A 19,241-nucleotide genomic window follows, 5' to 3' on the forward strand; every position below is an offset into this window, starting at 1 on the left:
GGAACTATGACTCTCTTAAGGTAGCCAAATACCTCGTCATCCGGCGAAGTACATTTGCTAACTCATGAATCTCGTAGTGGGTGTCACTGTGACGACGTTTAGGTGGACATACAGTGGCATATCGGTTCTGTAGGACTGACCATATCAAGAATGATAAAGGCCTAAAGAAATGGGAGCAGCTGGCAGGAGTAACCATGACTCTCTTAAGGTAGCCAAATGCCTCGTTACTCTGGGAAATTTATTTGAAAACTCGAGGATATCGTGGCTGGAGTAACTCAGACAACGTTAAGGTTTACATGTTGCATCATTTCGCTTCTGCATTGACTGGCCGCAGTACGAATTAAAGAGAGGAAAGATTCAAAGGAAGGGGAGCATCTGGCAGCAGGAACTATGACTCTCTTAAGGTAGCCAAATACCTCGTCATCCGGCGAAGTACATTTGCTAACTCATGAATCTCGTAGTGGGTGTCACTGTGACGACGTTTAGGTGGACATACAGTGGCATATCGGTTCTGTAGGACTGACCATATCAAGAATGATAAAGGCCTAAAGAAATGGGAGCAGCTGGCAGGAGTAACCATGACTCTCTTAAGGTAGCCAAATGCCTCGTTACTCTGGGAAATTTATTTGAAAACTCGAGGATATCGTGGCTGGAGTAACTCAGACAACGTTAAGGTTTACATGTTGCATCATTTCGCTTCTGCATTGACTGGCCGCAGTACGAATTAAAGAGAGGAAAGATTCAAAGGAAGGGGAGCATCTGGCAGCAGGAACTATGACTCTCTTAAGGTAGCCAAATACCTCGTCATCCGGCGAAGTACATTTGCTAACTCATGAATCTCGTAGTGGGTGTCACTGTGACGACGTTTAGGTGGACATACAGTGGCATATCGGTTCTGTAGGACTGACCATATCAAGAATGATAAAGGCCTAAAGAAATGGGAGCAGCTGGCAGGAGTAACCATGACTCTCTTAAGGTAGCCAAATGCATCGTTACTCTGGGAAATTTATTTGAAAACTCGAGGATATCGTGGCTGGAGTAACTCAGTCAACGTTAAGGTTTACATGTTGCATCATTTCGCTTCTGCATTGACTGGCCGCAGTACGAATTAAAGAGAGGAAAGATTCAAAGGAAGGGGAGCATCTGGCAGCAGGAACTATGACTCTCTTAAGGTAGCCAAATACCTCGTCATCCGGCGAAGTACATTTGCTAACTCATGAATCTCGTAGTGGGTGTCACTGTGACGACGTTTAGGTGGACATACAGTGGCATATCGGTTCTGTAGGACTGACCATATCAAGAATGATAAAGGCCTAAAGAAATGGGAGCAGCTGGCAGGAGTAACCATGACTCTCTTAAGGTAGCCAAATGCCTCGTTACTCTGGGAAATTTATTTGAAAACTCGAGGATATCGTGGCTGGAGTAACTCAGTCAACGTTAAGGTTTACATGTTGCATCATTTCGCTTCTGCATTGACTGGCCGCAGTACGAATTAAAGAGAGGAAAGATTCAAAGGAAGGGGAGCATCTGGCAGCAGGAACTATGACTCTCTTAAGGTAGCCAAATACCTCGTCATCCGGCGAAGTACATTTGCTAACTCATGAATCTCGTAGTGGGTGTCACTGTGACGACGTTTAGGTGGACATACAGTGGCATATCGGTTCTGTAGGACTGACCATATCAAGAATGATAAAGGCCTAAAGAAATGGGAGCAGCTGGCAGGAGTAACCATGACTCTCTTAAGGTAGCCAAATGCATCGTTACTCTGGGAAATTTATTTGAAAACTCGAGGATATCGTGGCTGGAGTAACTCAGTCAACGTTAAGGTTTACATGTTGCATCATTTCGCTTCTGCATTGACTGGCCGCAGTACGAATTAAAGAGAGGAAAGATTCAAAGGAAGGGGAGCATCTGGCAGCAGGAACTATGACTCTCTTAAGGTAGCCAAATACCTCGTCATCCGGCGAAGTACATTTGCTAACTCATGAATCTCGTAGTGGGTGTCACTGTGACGACGTTTAGGTGGACATACAGTGGCATATCGGTTCTGCAGGACTGACCATATCAAGAATGATAAATGCCTGAAAAAATGGGAGCAGCCGGCAGGAGTAACTATGACCCTCTTAAGGTAGCCAAATGCCTCGTCACTCTGCAAAATTTATTTGAAAACTCGGGGATATCGTCGTTGGAGTAACTCAGACAACGTTAAGGTAAACATGTTGCAGCATTTCGCTTCTGCATGGACTGGCCGCAGTACGAATTAAAGAGAGGAAAAGTTCAAAGGAAGGGGAGCAGCTGGCGGCAGGAACTATGACTCTCTTAAGGTAGCCAAATACCTCGTCATCCGGCGAAGTACATTTGCTAACTCATGAATCTCGTAGTGGGTGTCACTGTGACGACGTTTAGGTGGACATACAGTGGCATATCGGTTCTGTAGGACTGACCATATCAAGAATGATAAAGGCCTAAAGAAATGGGAGCAGCTGGCAGGAGTAACCATGACTCTCTTAAGGTAGCCAAATGCCTCGTTACTCTGGGAAATTTATTTGAAAACTCGAGGATATCGTGGCTGGAGTAACTCAGTCAACGTTAAGGTTTACATGTTGCATCATTTCGCTTCTGCATTGACTGGCCGCAGTACGAATTAAAGAGAGGAAAGATTCAAAGGAAGGGGAGCATCTGGCAGCAGGAACTATGACTCTCTTAAGGTAGCCAAATGCCTCGTTATCCGGCGAAGTACATTTGCTAACTCGAGAAACTCGTAGTGGAAGTAACTGTGACGACGTTTAGGTTGACATACAGTGGCATATCGGTTCTGTAGGACTGGCCATATCAAGAATGATAAAGGCCTAAAGAAATGGGAGCAGCTGGCAGGAGTAACCATGACTCTCTTAAGGTAGCCAAATGCGTCGTCACTCTGCGAAATTTATTTGAAAACTCGAGGATATCGTCGTTGGAGTAACTCAGACAACGTTAAGGTTTACATGTTGCAGCATTTCGCTTCTGCATTGACTGGCCGCAGTACGAATTAAAGAGAGGAAAGATTCAAGGAAGGGGAGCAGCTCGCAGCAGGAACTATGACTCTTTTAAGGTAGCCAAATACCTCGTCATCCGGCGAAGTACATTTGCTAACTCAAGAAACTCGTAGTGGGTGTCACTGTGACGACGTTTAGGTGGACATACAGTGGCATATCGGTTCTGTAGGACTGGCCATATCAAGTATGATAAAGGCCTAAAGAAATGGGAGCAGCTGGCAGGAGTAACCATGACTCTCTTAAGGTAGTCAAATGCCTCGTCACTCTGCGAAATTTATTTGAAAACTAGAGGATATCGTCGTTAAGTAACTCAGACAACGTTAAGGTGGACATGTTGCAGCATTTCGCTTCTGCATGGACTGGCCGCAGTACGAATTAAAGAGAGGAATAATTCAAAGAAAGGGGAGCAGCTGGCAAAAGGAACTATGACTCTCTTAAGGTAGCCAAATGCCTCGTTATCCGGCGAAGTACATTTGCTAACTCGAGAAACTCGTAGTGGAAGTAACTGTGACGACGTTTAGGTTGACATACAGTGGCATATCGGTTCTGTAGGACTGGCCATATCAAGAATGATAAAGGCCTAAAGAAATTGGAGCAGCTGGCAGGAGTAACCATGACTCTCTTAAGGTAGCCAAATGCCTCGTTACTCTGGGAAATTTATTTGAAAACTCGAGGATATCGTGGCTGGAGTAACTCAGACAACGTTAAGGTTTACATGTTGCATCATTTCGCTTCTGCATTGACTGGCCGCAGTACGAATTAAAGAGAGGAAAGATTCAAAGGAAGGGGAGCATCTGGCAGCAGGAACTATGACTCTCTTAAGGTAGCCAAATACCTCGTCATCCGGCGAAGTACATTTGCTAACTCATGAATCTCGTAGTGGGTGTCACTGTGACGACGTTTAGGTGGACATACAGTGGCATATCGGTTCTGTAGGACTGACCATATCAAGAATGATAAAGGCCTAAAGAAATGGGAGCAGCTGGCAGGAGTAACCATGACTCTCTTAAGGTAGCCAAATGCCTCGTTACTCTGGGAAATTTATTTGAAAACTCGAGGATATCGTGGCTGGAGTAACTCAGTCAACGTTAAGGTTTACATGTTGCATCATTTCGCTTCTGCATTGACTGGCCGCAGTACGAATTAAAGAGAGGAAAGATTCAAAGGAAGGGGAGCATCTGGCAGCAGGAACTATGACTCTCTTAAGGTAGCCAAATACCTCGTCATCCGGCGAAGTACATTTGCTAACTCATGAATCTCGTAGTGGGTGTCACTGTGACGACGTTTAGGTGGACATACAGTGGCATATCGGTTCTGTAGGACTGGCCATATCAAGTATGATAAAGGCCTAAAGAAATGGGAGCAGCTGGCAGGAGTAACCATGACTCTCTTAAGGTAGTCAAATGCCTCGTCACTCTGCGAAATTTATTTGAAAACTGGAGGATATCGTCGTTAAGTAACTCTGACAACGTTAAGGTGGACATGTTGCAGCATTTCGCTTCTGCATGGACTGTCCGCAGTACGAATTAAAGAGAGGAATAATTCAAAGAAAGGGGAGCAGCTGGCAAAAGGAACTATGACTCTCTTAAGGTAGCCAAATGTCTCGTTATCCGGCGAGTACATTTGCTAACTCGAGAAACTCGTAGTGGAAGTAACTGTGACGACGTTTAGGTTGACATACAGTGGCATATCGGTTCTGTAGGACTGGCCATATCAAGAATGATAAAGGCCTAAAGAAATGGGAGCAGCTGGCAGGAGTAACCATGACTCTCTTAAGGTAGCCAAATGCCTCGTTACTCTGGGAAATTTATTTGAAAACTCGAGGATATCGTGGCTGGAGTAACTCAGACAACGTTAAGGTTTACATGTTGCATCATTTCGCTTCTGCATTGACTGGCCGCAGTACGAATTAAAGAGAGGAAAGATTCAAAGGAAGGGGAGCATCTGGCAGCAGGAACTATGACTCTCTTAAGGTAGCCAAATACCTCGTCATCCGGCGAAGTACATTTGCTAACTCATGAATCTCGTAGTGGGTGTCATTGTGACGACGTTTAGGTGGACATACAGTGGCATATCGGTTCTGTAGGACTGGCCATATCAAGTATGATAAAGGCCTAAAGAAATGGGAGCAGCTGGTAGGAGTAACCATGACTCTCTTAAGGTAGTCAAATGCCTCGTCACTCTGCGAAATTTATTTGAAAACTAGAGGATATCGTCGTTAAGTAACTCTGACAACGTTAAGGTGGACATGTTGCAGCATTTCGCTTCTGCATGGACTGGCCGCAATACGAATTAAAGAGAGGAATAATTCAAAGAAAGGGGAGCAGCTGGCAAAAGGAACTATGACTCTCTTAAGGTAGCCAAATGCCTCGTTATCCGGCGAAGTACATTTGCTAACTCGAGAAACTCGTAGTGGAAGTAACTGTGACGACGTTTAGGTTGACATACAGTGGCATATCGGTTCTGTAGGACTGACCATATCAAGAATGATAAAGGCCTAAAGAAATGGGAGCAGCTGGCAGGAGTAACCATGACTCTCTTAAGGTAGCCAAATGCCTCGTTACTCTGGGAAATTTATTTGAAAACTCGAGGATATCGTGGCTGGAGTAACTCAGTCAACGTTAAGGTTTACATGTTGCATCATTTCGCTTCTGCATTGACTGGCCGCAGTACGAATTAAAGAGAGGAAAGATTCAAAGGAAGGGGAGCATCTGGCAGCAGGAACTATGACTCTCTTAAGGTAGCCAAATGCCTCGTTATCCGGCGAAGTACATTTGCTAACTCGAGAAACTCGTAGTGGAAGTAACTGTGACGACGTTTAGGTTGACATACAGTGGCATATCGGTTCTGTAGGACTGGCCATATCAAGAATGATAAAGGCCTAAAGAAATGGGAGCAGCTGGCAGGAGTAACCATGACTCTCTTAAGGTAGCCAAATGCGTCGTCACTCTGCGAAATTTATTTGAAAACTCGAGGATATCGTCGTTGGAGTAACTCAGACAACGTTAAGGTTTACATGTTGCAGCATTTCGCTTCTGCATTGACTGGCCGCAGTACGAATTAAAGAGAGGAAAGATTCAAGGAAGGGGAGCAGCTCGCAGCAGGAACTATGACTCTCTTAAGGTAGCCAAATACCTCGTCATCCGGCGAAGTACATTTGCTAACTCAAGAAACTCGTAGTGGGTGTCACTGTGACGACGTTTAGGTGGACATACAGTGGCATATCGGTTCTGTAGGACTGGCCATATCAAGTATGATAAAGGCCTAAAGAAATGGGAGCAGCTGGCAGGAGTAACCATGACTCTCTTAAGGTAGTCAAATGCCTCGTCACTCTGCGAAATTTATTTGAAAACTAGAGGATATCGTCGTTAAGTAACTCAGACAACGTTAAGGTGGACATGTTGCAGCATTTCGCTTCTGCATGGACTGGCCGCAGTACGAATTAAAGAGAGGAATAATTCAAAGAAAGGGGAGCAGCTGGCAAAAGGAACTATGACTCTCTTAAGGTAGCCAAATGCCTCGTTATCCGGCGAAGTACATTTGCTAACTCGAGAAACTCGTAGTGGAAGTAACTGTGACGACGTTTAGGTTGACATACAGTGGCATATCGGTTCTGTAGGACTGGCCATATCAAGAATGATAAAGGCCTAAAGAAATTGGAGCAGCTGGCAGGAGTAACCATGACTCTCTTAAGGTAGCCAAATGCCTCGTTACTCTGGGAAATTTATTTGAAAACTCGAGGATATCGTGGCTGGAGTAACTCAGACAACGTTAAGGTTTACATGTTGCATCATTTCGCTTCTGCATTGACTGGCCGCAGTACGAATTAAAGAGAGGAAAGATTCAAAGGAAGGGGAGCATCTGGCAGCAGGAACTATGACTCTCTTAAGGTAGCCAAATACCTCGTCATCCGGCGAAGTACATTTGCTAACTCATGAATCTCGTAGTGGGTGTCACTGTGACGACGTTTAGGTGGACATACAGTGGCATATCGGTTCTGTAGGACTGACCATATCAAGAATGATAAAGGCCTAAAGAAATGGGAGCAGCTGGCAGGAGTAACCATGACTCTCTTAAGGTAGCCAAATGCGTCGTCACTCTGCGAAATTTATTTGAAAACTCGAGGATATCGTCGTTGGAGTAACTCAGACAACGTTAAGGTTTACATGTTGCAGCATTTCGCTTCTGCATTGACTGGCCGCAGTACGAATTAAAGAGAGGAAAGATTCAAGGAAGGGGAGCAGCTCGCAGCAGGAACTATGACTCTCTTAAGGTAGCCAAATACCTCGTCATCCGGCGAAGTACATTTGCTAACTCATGAATCTCGTAGTGGGTGTCACTGTGACGACGTTTAGGTGGACATACAGTGGCATATCGGTTCTGTAGGTATGATAAAGGCCTAAAGAAATGGGAGCAGCTGGCAGGAGTAACCATGACTCTCTTAAGGTAGTCAAATGCCTCGTCACTCTGCGAAATTTATTTGAAAACTAGAGGATATCGTCGTTAAGTAACTCTGACAACGTTAAGGTGGACATGTTGCAGCATTTCGCTTCTGCATGGACTGGCCGCAGTACGAATTAAAGAGAGGAATAATTCAAAGAAAGGGGAGCAGCTGGCAAAAGGAACTATGACTCTCTTAAGGTAGCCAAATGCCTCGTTATCCGGCGAAGTACATTTGCTAACTCGAGAAACTCGTAGTGGAAGTAACTGTGACGACGTTTAGGTGGACATACAGTGGCATATCGGTTCTGTAGGACTGACCATATCAAGAATGATAAAGGCCTAAAGAAATGGGAGCAGCTGGCAGGAGTAACCATGACTCTCTTAAGGTAGCCAAATGCCTCGTTACTCTGGGAAATTTATTTGAAAACTCGAGGATATCGTGGCTGGAGTAACTCAGACAACGTTAAGGTTTACATGTTGCATCATTTCGCTTCTGCATTGACTGGCCGCAGTACGAATTAAAGAGAGGAAAGATTCAAGGGAAGGGGAGCATCTGGCAGCAGGAACTATGACTCTCTTAAGGTAGCCAAATACCTCGTCATCCGGCGAAGTACATTTGCTAACTCATGAATCTCGTAGTGGGTGTCACTGTGACGACGTTTAGGTGGACATACAGTGGCATATCGGTTCTGTAGGACTGGCCATATCAAGTATGATAAAGGCCTAAAGAAATGGGAGCAGCTGGCAGGAGTAACCATGACTCTCTTAAGGTAGTCAAATGCCTCGTCACTCTGCGAAATTTATTTGAAAACTAGAGGATATCGTCGTTAAGTAACTCTGACAACGTTAAGGTGGACATGTTGCAGCATTTCGCTTCTGCATGGACTGGCCGCAATACGAATTAAAGAGAGGAATAATTCAAAGAAAGGGGAGCAGCTGGCAGAAGGAACTATGACTCTCTTAAGGTAGCCAAATGCCTCGTTATCCGGCGAAGTACATTTGCTAACTCGAGAAACTCGTAGTGGAAGTAACTAAGACGACGTTTAGGTTGACATACAGTGGCATATCGGTTCTGTAGGACTGGCCATATCAAGAATGATAAAGGCCTAAAGAAATTGGAGCAGCTGGCAGGAGTAACCATGACTCTCTTAAGGTAGCCAAATGCCTCGTTACTCTGGGAAATTTATTTGAAAACTCGAGGATATCGTGGCTGGAGTAACTCAGACAACGTTAAGGTTTACATGTTGCATCATTTCGCTTCTGCATTGACTGGCCGCAGTACGAATTAAAGAGAGGAAAGATTCAAAGGAAGGGGAGCATCTGGCAGCAGGAACTATGACTCTCTTAAGGTAGCCAAATACCTCGTCATCCGGCGAAGTACATTTGCTAACTCATGAATCTCGTAGTGGGTGTCACTGTGACGACGTTTAGGTGGACATACAGTGGCATATCGGTTCTGTAGGACTGACCATATCAAGAATGATAAAGGCCTAAAGAAATGGGAGCAGCTGGCAGGAGTAACCATGACTCTCTTAAGGTAGCCAAATGCCTCGTTACTCTGGGAAATTTATTTGAAAACTCGAGGATATCGTGGCTGGAGTAACTCAGACAACGTTAAGGTTTACATGTTGCATCATTTCGCTTCTGCATTGACTGGCCGCAGTACGAATTAAAGAGAGGAAAGATTCAAGGGAAGGGGAGCATCTGGCAGCAGGAACTATGACTCTCTTAAGGTAGCCAAATACCTCGTCATCCGGCGAAGTACATTTGCTAACTCATGAATCTCGTAGTGGGTGTCACTGTGACGACGTTTAGGTGGACATACAGTGGCATATCGGTTCTGTAGGACAGGCCATATCAAGTATGATAAAGGCCTAAAGAAATGGGAGCAGCTGGCAGGAGTAACCATGACTCTCTTAAGGTAGTCAAATGCCTCGTCACTCTGCGAAATTTATTTGAAAACTAGAGGATATCGTCGTTAAGTAACTCTGACAACGTTAAGGTGGACATGTTGCAGCATTTCGCTTCTGCATGGACTGGCCGCAGTACGAATTAAAGAGAGGAATAATTCAAAGAAAGGGGAGCAACTGGCAAAAGGAACTATGACTCTCTTAAGGTAGCCAAATGCCTCGTTATCCGGCGAAGTACATTTGCTAACTCGAGAAACTCGTAGTGGAAGTAACTGTGACGACGTTTAGGTTGACATACAGTGGCATATCGGTTCTGTAGGACTGGCCATATCAAGAATGATAAAGGCCTAAAGAAATGGGAGCAGCTGGCAGGAGTAACCATGACTCTCTTAAGGTAGCCAAATGCCTCGTTACTCTGGGAAATTTATTTGAAAACTCGAGGATATCGTGGCTGGAGTAACTCAGACAACGTTAAGGTTTACATGTTGCATCATTTCGCTTCTGCATTGACTGGCCGCAGTACGAATTAAAGAGAGGAAAGATTCAAAGGAAGGGGAGCATCTGGCAGCAGGAACTATGACTCTCTTAAGGTAGCCAAATACCTCGTCATTAGGCGAAGTACATTTGCTAACTCATGAATCTCGTAGTGGGTGTCACTGTGACGACGTTTAGGTTGACATACAGTGGCATATCGGTTCTGTAGGACTGACCATATCAAGAATGATAAAGGCCTAAAGAAATGGGAGCAGCTGGCAGGAGTAACCATGACTCTCTTAAGGTAGCCAAATGCCTCGTTACTCTGGGAAATTTATTTGAAAACTCGAGGATATCGTGGCTGGAGTAACTCAGACAACGTTAAGGTAAACATGTTGCAGCATTTCGCTTCTGCATGGACTGGCCGCAGTACGAATTAAAGAGAGGAAAAGTTCAAAGGAAGGGGAGCAGCTGGCGGCAGGAACTATGACTCTCTTAAGGTAGCCAAATACCTCGTCATCCGGCGAAGTACATTTGCTAACTCATGAATCTCGTAGTGGGTGTCACTGTGACGACGTTTAGGTGGACATACAGTGGCATATCGGTTCTGTAGGACTGACCATATCAAGAATGATAAAGGCCTAAAGAAATGGGAACAGCTGGCAGGAGTAACCATGACTCTCTTAAGGTAGCCAAATGCCTCGTTACTCTGGGAAATTTATTTGAAAACTCGAGGATATCGTGGCTGGAGTAACTCAGTCAACGTTAAGGTTTACATGTTGCATCATTTCGCTTCTGCATTGACTGGCCGCAGTACGAATTAAAGAGAGGAAAGATTCAAAGGAAGGGGAGCATCTGGCAGCAGGAACTATGACTCTCTTAAGGTAGCCAAATGCCTCGTTATCCGGCGAAGTACATTTGCTAACTCGAGAAACTCGTAGTGGAAGTAACTGTGACGACGTTTAGGTTGACATACAGTGGCATATCGGTTCTGTAGGACTGGCCATATCAAGAATGATAAAGGCCTAAAGAAATGGGAGCAGCTGGCAGGAGTAACCATGACTCTCTTAAGGTAGCCAAATGCGTCGTCACTCTGCGAAATTTATTTGAAAACTCGAGGATATCGTCGTTGGAGTAACTCAGACAACGTTAAGGTTTACATGTTGCAGCATTTCGCTTCTGCATTGACTGGCCGCAGTACGAATTAAAGAGAGGAAAGATTCAAGGAAGGGGAGCAGCTCGCAGCAGGAACTATGACTCTCTTAAGGTAGCCAAATACCTCGTCGTCCGGCGAAGTACATTTGCTAACTCAAGAAACTCGTAGTGGGTGTCACTGTGACGACGTTTAGGTGGACATACAGTGGCATATCGGTTCTGTAGGACTGGCCATATCAAGTATGATAAAGGCCTAAAGAAATGGGAGCAGCTGGCAGGAGTAACCATGACTCTCTTAAGGTAGTCAAATGCCTCGTCACTCTGCGAAATTTATTTGAAAACTAGAGGATATCGTCGTTAAGTAACTCTGACAACGTTAAGGTGGACATGTTGCAGCATTTCGCTTCTGCATGGACTGGCCGCAGTACGAATTAAAGAGAGGAATAATTCAAAGAAAGGGGAGCAACTGGCAAAAGGAACTATGACTCTCTTAAGGTAGCCAAATGCCTCGTTATCCGGCGAAGTACATTTGCTAACTCGAGAAACTCGTAGTGGAAGTAACTGTGACGACGTTTAGGTTGACATACAGTGGCATATCGGTTCTGTAGGACTGGCCATATCAAGAATGATAAAGGCCTAAAGAAATGGGAGCAGCTGGCAGGAGTAACCATGACTCTCTTAAGGTAGCCAAATGCCTCGTTACTCTGGGAAATTTATTTGAAAACTCGAGGATATCGTGGCTGGAGTAACTCAGACAACGTTAAGGTTTACATGTTGCATCATTTCGCTTCTGCATTGACTGGCCGCAGTACGAATTAAAGAGAGGAAAGATTCAAAGGAAGGGGAGCATCTGGCAGCAGGAACTATGACTCTCTTAAGGTAGCCAAATACCTCGTCATTAGGCGAAGTACATTTGCTAACTCATGAATCTCGTAGTGGGTGTCACTGTGACGACGTTTAGGTTGACATACAGTGGCATATCGGTTCTGTAGGACTGACCATATCAAGAATGATAAAGGCCTAAAGAAATGGGAGCAGCTGGCAGGAGTAACCATGACTCTCTTAAGGTAGCCAAATGCCTCGTTACTCTGGGAAATTTATTTGAAAACTCGAGGATATCGTGGCTGGAGTAACTCAGACAACGTTAAGGTAAACATGTTGCAGCATTTCGCTTCTGCATGGACTGGCCGCAGTACGAATTAAAGAGAGGAAAAGTTCAAAGGAAGGGGAGCAGCTGGCGGCAGGAACTATGACTCTCTTAAGGTAGCCAAATACCTCGTCATCCGGCGAAGTACATTTGCTAACTCATGAATCTCGTAGTGGGTGTCACTGTGACGACGTTTAGGTGGACATACAGTGGCATATCGGTTCTGTAGGACTGACCATATCAAGAATGATAAAGGCCTAAAGAAATGGGAACAGCTGGCAGGAGTAACCATGACTCTCTTAAGGTAGCCAAATGCCTCGTTACTCTGGGAAATTTATTTGAAAACTCGAGGATATCGTGGCTGGAGTAACTCAGTCAACGTTAAGGTTTACATGTTGCATCATTTCGCTTCTGCATTGACTGGCCGCAGTACGAATTAAAGAGAGGAAAGATTCAAAGGAAGGGGAGCATCTGGCAGCAGGAACTATGACTCTCTTAAGGTAGCCAAATGCCTCGTTATCCGGCGAAGTACATTTGCTAACTCGAGAAACTCGTAGTGGAAGTAACTGTGACGACGTTTAGGTTGACATACAGTGGCATATCGGTTCTGTAGGACTGGCCATATCAAGAATGATAAAGGCCTAAAGAAATGGGAGCAGCTGGCAGGAGTAACCATGACTCTCTTAAGGTAGCCAAATGCGTCGTCACTCTGCGAAATTTATTTGAAAACTCGAGGATATCGTCGTTGGAGTAACTCAGACAACGTTAAGGTTTACATGTTGCAGCATTTCGCTTCTGCATTGACTGGCCGCAGTACGAATTAAAGAGAGGAAAGATTCAAGGAAGGGGAGCAGCTCGCAGCAGGAACTATGACTCTCTTAAGGTAGCCAAATACCTCGTCGTCCGGCGAAGTACATTTGCTAACTCAAGAAACTCGTAGTGGGTGTCACTGTGACGACGTTTAGGTGGACATACAGTGGCATATCGGTTCTGTAGGACTGGCCATATCAAGTATGATAAAGGCCTAAAGAAATGGGAGCAGCTGGCAGGAGTAACCATGACTCTCTTAAGGTAGTCAAATGCCTCGTCACTCTGCGAAATTTATTTGAAAACTAGAGGATATCGTCGTTAAGTAACTCTGACAACGTTAAGGTGGACATGTTGCAGCATTTCGCTTCTGCATGGACTGGCCGCAGTACGAATTAAAGAGAGGAATAATTCAAAGAAAGGGGAGCAGCTGGCAAAAGGAACTATGACTCTCTTAAGGTAGCCAAATGCCTCGTTATCCGGCGAAGTACATTTGCTAACTCGAGAAACTCGTAGTGGAAGTAACTGTGACGACGTTTAGGTTGACATACAGTGGCATATCGGTTCTGTAGGACTGGCCATATCAAGAATGATAAAGGCCTAAAGAAATTGGAGCAGCTGGCAGGAGTAACCATGACTCTCTTAAGGTAGCCAAATGCCTCGTTACTCTGGGAAATTTATTTGAAAACTCGAGGATATCGTGGCTGGAGTAACTCAGACAACGTTAAGGTTTACATGTTGCATCATTTCGCTTCTGCATTGACTGGCCGCAGTACGAATTAAAGAGAGGAAAGATTCAAAGGAAGGGGAGCATCTGGCAGCAGGAACTATGACTCTCTTAAGGTAGCCAAATACCTCGTCATCCGGCGAAGTACATTTGCTAACTCATGAATCTCGTAGTGGGTGTCACTGTGACGACGTTTAGGTGGACATACAGTGGCATATCGGTTCTGTAGGACTGACCATATCAAGAATGATAAAGGCCTAAAGAAATGGGAGCAGCTGGCAGGAGTAACCATGACTCTCTTAAGGTAGCCAAATGCCTCGTTACTCTGGGAAATTTATTTGAAAACTCGAGGATATCGTGGCTGGAGTAACTCAGTCAACGTTAAGGTTTACATGTTGCATCATTTCGCTTCTGCATTGACTGGCCGCAGTACGAATTAAAGAGAGGAAAGATTCAAAGGAAGGGGAGCATCTGGCAGCAGGAACTATGACTCTCTTAAGGTAGCCAAATGCCTCGTTATCCGGCGAAGTACATTTGCTAACTCGAGAAACTCGTAGTGGAAGTAACTGTGACGACGTTTAGGTTGACATACAGTGGCATATCGGTTCTGTAGGACTGGCCATATCAAGAATGATAAAGGCCTAAAGAAATGGGAGCAGCTGGCAGGAGTAACCATGACTCTCTTAAGGTAGCCAAATGCGTCGTCACTCTGCGAAATTTATTTGAAAACTCGAGGATATCGTCGTTGGAGTAACTCAGACAACGTTAAGGTTTACATGTTGCAGCATTTCGCTTCTGCATTGACTGGCCGCAGTACGAATTAAAGAGAGGAAAGATTCAAGGAAGGGGAGCAGCTCGCAGCAGGAACTATGACTCTCTTAAGGTAGCCAAATACCTCGTCGTCCGGCGAAGTACATTTGCTAACTCAAGAAACTCGTAGTGGGTGTCACTGTGACGACGTTTAGGTGGACATACAGTGGCATATCGGTTCTGTAGGACTGGCCATATCAAGTATGATAAAGGCCTAAAGAAATGGGAGCAGCTGGCAGGAGTAACCATGACTCTCTTAAGGTAGTCAAATGCCTCGTCACTCTGCGAAATTTATTTGAAAACTAGAGGATATCGTCGTTAAGTAACTCTGACAACGTTAAGGTGGACATGTTGCAGCATTTCGCTTCTGCATGGACTGGCCGCAGTACGAATTAAAGAGAGGAATAATTCAAAGAAAGGGGAGCAGCTGGCAAAAGGAACTATGACTCTCTTAAGGTAGCCAAATGCCTCGTTATCCGGCGAAGTACATTTGCTAACTCGAGAAACTCGTAGTGGAAGTAACTGTGACGACGTTTAGGTTGACATACAGTGGCATATCGGTTCTGTAGGACTGGCCATATCAAGAATGATAAAGGCCTAAAGAAATTGGAGCAGCTGGCAGGAGTAACCATGACTCTCTTAAGGTAGCCAAATGCCTCGTTACTCTGGGAAATTTATTTGAAAACTCGAGGATATCGTGGCTGGAGTAACTCAGACAACGTTAAGGTTTACATGTTGCATCATTTCGCTTCTGCATTGACTGGCCGCAGTACGAATTAAAGAGAGGAAAGATTCAAAGGAAGGGGAGCATCTGGCAGCAGGAACTATGACTCTCTTAAGGTAGCCAAATACCTCGTCATCCGGCGAAGTACATTTGCTAACTCATGAATCTCGTAGTGGGTGTCACTGTGACGACGTTTAGGTGGACATACAGTGGCATATCGGTTCTGTAGGACTGACCATATCAAGAATGATAAAGGCCTAAAGAAATGGGAGCAGCTGGCAGGAGTAACCATGACTCTCTTAAGGTAGCCAAATGCCTCGTTACTCTGGGAAATTTATTTGAAAACTCGAGGATATCGTGGCTGGAGTAACTCAGTCAACGTTAAGGTTTACATGTTGCATCATTTCGCTTCTGCATTGACTGGCCGCAGTACGAATTAAAGAGAGGAAAGATTCAAAGGAAGGGGAGCATCTGGCAGCAGGAACTATGACTCTCTTAAGGTAGCCAAATGCCTCGTTATCCGGCGAAGTACATTTGCTAACTCGAGAAACTCGTAGTGGAAGTAACTGTGACGACGTTTAGGTTGACATACAGTGGCATATCGGTTCTGTAGGACTGGCCATATCAAGAATGATAAAGGCCTAAAGAAATGGGAGCAGCTGGCAGGAGTAACCATGACTCTCTTAAGGTAGCCAAATGCGTCGTCACTCTGCGAAATTTATTTGAAAACTCGAGGATATCGTCGTTGGAGTAACTCAGACAACGTTAAGGTTTACATGTTGCAGCATTTCGCTTCTGCATTGACTGGCCGCAGTACGAATTAAAGAGAGGAAAGATTCAAGGAAGGGGAGCAGCTCGCAGCAGGAACTATGACTCTCTTAAGGTAGCCAAATACCTCGTCGTCCGGCGAAGTACATTTGCTAACTCAAGAAACTCGTAGTGGGTGTCACTGTGACGACGTTTAGGTGGACATACAGTGGCATATCGGTTCTGTAGGACTGGCCATATCAAGTATGATAAAGGCCTAAAGAAATGGGAGCAGCTGGCAGGAGTAACCATGACTCTCTTAAGGTAGTCAAATGCCTCGTCACTCTGCGAAATTTATTTGAAAACTAGAGGATATCGTCGTTAAGTAACTCTGACAACGTTAAGGTGGACATGTTGCAGCATTTCGCTTCTGCATGGACTGGCCGCAGTACGAATTAAAGAGAGGAATAATTCAAAGAAAGGGGAGCAGCTGGCAAAAGGAACTATGACTCTCTTAAGGTAGCCAAATGCCTCGTTATCCGGCGAAGTACATTTGCTAACTCGAGAAACTCGTAGTGGAAGTAACTGTGACGACGTTTAGGTTGACATACAGTGGCATATCGGTTCTGTAGGACTGGCCATATCAAGAATGATAAAGGCCTAAAGAAATGGGAGCAGCTGGCAGGAGTAACCATGACTCTCTTAAGGTAGCCAAATGCCTCGTTACTCTGGGAAATTTATTTGAAAACTCGAGGATATCGTGGCTGGAGTAACTCAGACAACGTTAAGGTTTACATGTTGCATCATTTCGCTTCTGCATTGACTGGCCGCAGTACGAATTAAAGAGAGGAAAGATTCAAAGGAAGGGGAGCATCTGGCAGCAGGAACTATGACTCTCTTAAGGTAGCCAAATACCTCGTCATTAGGCGAAGTACATTTGCTAACTCATGAATCTCGTAGTGGGTGTCACTGTGACGACGTTTAGGTGGACATACAGTGGCATATCGGTTCTGTAGGACTGACCATATCAAGAATGATAAAGGCCTAAAGAAATGGGAGCAGCTGGCAGGAGTAACCATGACTCTCTTAAGGTAGCCAAATGCCTCGTTACTCTGGGAAATTTATTTGAAAACTCGAGGATATCGTGGCTGGAGTAACTCAGACAACGTTAAGGTAAACATGTTGCAGCATTTCGCTTCTGCATGGACTGGCCGCAGTACGAATTAAAGAGAGGAAAAGTTCAAAGGAAGGGGAGCAGCTGGCGGCAGGAACTATGACTCTCTTAAGGTAGCCAAATACCTCGTCATCCGGCGAAGTACATTTGCTAACTCATGAATCTCGTAGTGGGTGTCACTGTGACGACGTTTAGGTGGACATACAGTGGCATATCGGTTCTGTAGGACTGACCATATCAAGAATGATAAAGGCCTAAAGAAATGGGAGCAGCTGGCAGGAGTAACCATGACTCTCTGAAGGTAGCCAAATGCCTCGTTACTCTGGGAAATTTATTTGAAAACTCGAGGATATCGTGGCTGGAGTAACTCAGTCAACGTTAAGGTTTACATGTTGCATCATTTCGCTTCTGCATTGACTGGCCGCAGTACGAATTAAAGAGAGGAAAGATTCAAAGGAAGGGGAGCATCTGGCAGCAGGAACTATGACTCTCTTAAGGTAGCCAAATGCCTCGTTATCCGGCGAAGTACATTTGCTAACTCGAGAAACTCGTAGTGGAAGTAACTGTGACGACGTTTAGGTTGACATACAGTGGCATATCGGTTCTGTAGGACTGGCCATATCAAGAATGACAAAGGCCTAAAGAAATGGGAGCAGCTGGCAGGAGTAACCATGACTCTCTTAAGGTAGCCAAATGCGTCGTCACTCTGCGAAATTTATTTGAAAACTCGAGGATATCGTCGTTGGAGTAACTCAGACAACGTTAAGGTTTACATGTTGCAGCATTTCGCTTCTGCATTGACTGGCCGCAGTACGAATTAAAGAGAGGAAAGATTCAAGGAAGGGGAGCAGCTCGCAGCAGGAACTATGACTCTCTTAAGGTAGCCAAATACCTCGTCGTCCGGCGAAGTACATTTGCTAACTCAAGAAACTCGTAGTGGGTGTCACTGTGACGACGTTTAGGTGGACATACAGTGGCATATCGGTTCTGTAGGACTGGCCATATCAAGTATGATAAAGGCCTAAAGAAATGGGAGCAGCTGGCAGGAGTAACCACGACTCTCTTAAGGTAGTCAAATGCCTCGTCACTCTGCGAAATTTATTTGAAAACTAGAGGATATCGTCGTTAAGTAACTCTGACAACGTTAAGGTGGACATGTTGCAGCATTTCGCTTCTGCATGGACTGGCCGCAGTACGAATTAAAGAGAGGAATAATTCAAAGAAAGGGGAGCAGCTGGCAAAAGGAACTATGACTCTCTTAAGGTAGCCAAATGCCTCGTTATCCGGCGAAGTACATTTGCTAACTCGAGAAACTCGTAGTGGAAGTAACTGTGACGACGTTTAGGTTGACATACAGTGGCATATCGGTTCTGTAGGACTGGCCATATCAAGAATGATAAAGGCCTAAAGAAATTGGAGCAGCTGGCAGGAGTAACCATGACTCTCTTAAGGTAGCCAAATGCCTCGTTACTCTGGGAAATTTATTTGAAAACTCGAGGATATCGTGGCTGGAGTAACTCAGACAACGTTAAGGTTTACATGTTGCATCATTTCGCTTCTGCATTGACTGGCCGCAGTACGAATTAAAGAGAGGAAAGATTCAAAGGAAGGGGAGCATCTGGCAGCAGGAACTATGACTCTCTTAAGGTAGCCAAATACCTCGTCATCCGGCGAAGTACATTTGCTAACTCATGAATCTCGTAGTGGGTGTCACTGTGACGACGTTTAGGTGGACATACAGTGGCATATCGGTTCTGTAGGACTGACCATATCAAGAATGATAAAGGCCTAAAGAAATGGGAGCAGCTGGCAGGAGTAACCATGACTCTCTTAAGGTAGCCAAATGCCTCGTTACTCTGGGAAATTTATTTGAAAACTCGAGGATATCGTGGCTGGAGTAACTCAGTCAACGTTAAGGTTTACATGTTGCATCATTTCGCTTCTGCATTGACTGGCCGCAGTACGAATTAAAGAGAGGAAAGATTCAAAGGAAGGGGATCATCTGGCAGCAGGAACTATGACTCTCTTAAGGTAGCCAAATGCCTCGTTATCCGGCGAAGTACATTTGCTAACTCGAGAAACTCGTAG

This window comes from Schistocerca serialis, chromosome 6 (assembly GCF_023864345.2).
Source record: "Schistocerca serialis cubense isolate TAMUIC-IGC-003099 chromosome 6, iqSchSeri2.2, whole genome shotgun sequence".
NCBI classification, from domain to species: Eukaryota; Metazoa; Arthropoda; class Insecta; order Orthoptera; family Acrididae; genus Schistocerca; species Schistocerca serialis.